The sequence below is a fragment of the Arabidopsis lyrata genome, assembly GCF_000004255.2.
Source record: "Arabidopsis lyrata subsp. lyrata unplaced genomic scaffold ARALYscaffold_3, whole genome shotgun sequence".
Taxonomy (NCBI): domain Eukaryota; kingdom Viridiplantae; phylum Streptophyta; class Magnoliopsida; order Brassicales; family Brassicaceae; genus Arabidopsis; species Arabidopsis lyrata.
In genome coordinates, this window is record NW_003302553.1 from 14,428,266 (window position 1) to 14,429,950 (window position 1,685).

A 1,685-nucleotide genomic window follows, 5' to 3' on the forward strand; every position below is an offset into this window, starting at 1 on the left:
TCTTTATATCTTATCAACCAATTGCAGAATTTAACATACATGTCAACAGAGAATATAGTAAAATCATTTTCGAAAAACAATTAACACATCACGACAACTTCATATTTAATTCTGGATCTAAATACTTCTTGAATCATTTAGACTTCACTAACCTTTATCAGTGCTTTCAGAAGCTGGACTGGCTTTATCATTGCTTTCACATTTGCCTTCTTTAAAGATGTTGCCTGGTCTGTAAACATAGAATTATCTAGCATCAGTACCATTATAATTGTAACTAACAAATAGCAAAAACTAGATCCTGTTACAAAAAATCGATACTATTATTTAAGTACATATTTACTTATAGATTTTACTTATATATAATCTATTATATAAAAAATCTATCATGAATAACAAAAACTAAAGAAACTTCCATATTTGACGGTTTATACAATCTAGGCAAATCTAGATCCTGTTACAAAAAATCGATACTATTATTTAAGTACATATTTACTTATATATTTTACTTATATATAATCTATTATATAAAAAATCTATCATGAATAACAAAACCTAAAGAAACTTCCATATTTGACGGTTTATACAATCTAGGCAAATCTAAATCGTTGGGTGTATCTTGAAAAATGTAAACTGTATCCTTTTGTAATAATTAGCAATGATTTGCATCAGTCTTTTCAAATTTTTATATTTTATATATTCTATTAACGATTCAGTTTCCTTTTCTTTTTATTTTAATCCTTTGCGTCTCTTAACCAATATATCTATATCTATATATATGCGTTGAGAGATTTTAGATTTACAGAGATATCTTCCCAGTTGAAAGCAAAACAAAATCTTTTAGAAACTATGGAGAAAATGCACCTTCTCTCCGATTTGCGAAGACATTCCACAAAGTGGAGGGTTTGTGTTAAGATAATGAGTATCTGGCATCATAATCCTCCTTTCAATGGTGATCTAACTACAATGATTCTCGCAGATGAGAAGGTTTGTTTCTAATTCTATTGTTCTGTTTTACACCTTTTTAAAATCATAATCATGTTCTAGGGTTGAAAAACTACTTATCTAATTTGTTTGTTTCCTTTGTATAGGGGAATTTAATGGACGCAACAATTCCACAAGGTTACTACCTCTGGAACTTTCAGCGAGGACTCAAACAAGACGTTTGGTACTACATGACTGACTTTCAAGTCATCATACCTAAAAACCAAGTCAGATATTCAACTATGCCACTTCAGGTTAAGTTTTTGAGTGGAACTACCATGTGGCCTGTTAGATCTAAGTCTTGGAACAATTACTGGAACTTTGTTTGGCCTGATACTGTCAGAAATGCTCATGAAGATGATAAAAACTCTGTCTTTGGTAATAATTTGTGAAATTAAATGTTGTATACCAAGATTTATTATATATGAAGACTTATATGACCATTTTCCTTTAATTTTTACTTAGATGCTATGGGAGTTATCTCTGCTGTTTCCACCATAGGAAGGTTTCCATATGTGTGTCGCAGAGGAGAAACAGACTATGAATCTCGCTATGTCTGCTTCAAAATTAAAAATAATGTGTAAGTCTAGTTTACCCTCTATGACAGAATTTCAATGGTTGTTCTTAAATTACTTTAAGAAATTGGATTGACTGTTCTTTTTGTTTGGAAATTAAACTTTAATCTAGGGGGGAGACAATAAAAT

At 30.2% G+C, this 1,685-nt stretch overlaps 1 long non-coding RNA gene across 1 annotated transcript in view; it reads right to left on the bottom strand.

Annotated features, from left to right (window-relative positions):
• Positions 1-148: 148 nt before the first annotated feature.
• The window catches only part of LOC110230417, a 3,245-nt gene continuing 1,708 nt past the window's right edge, over positions 149-1,685 (bottom strand). The window contains exon 4 of the long non-coding RNA XR_002333523.1: positions 149-229. This is a non-coding gene — a long non-coding RNA (uncharacterized LOC110230417). The remainder of the gene's footprint in view (positions 230-1,685) is intronic.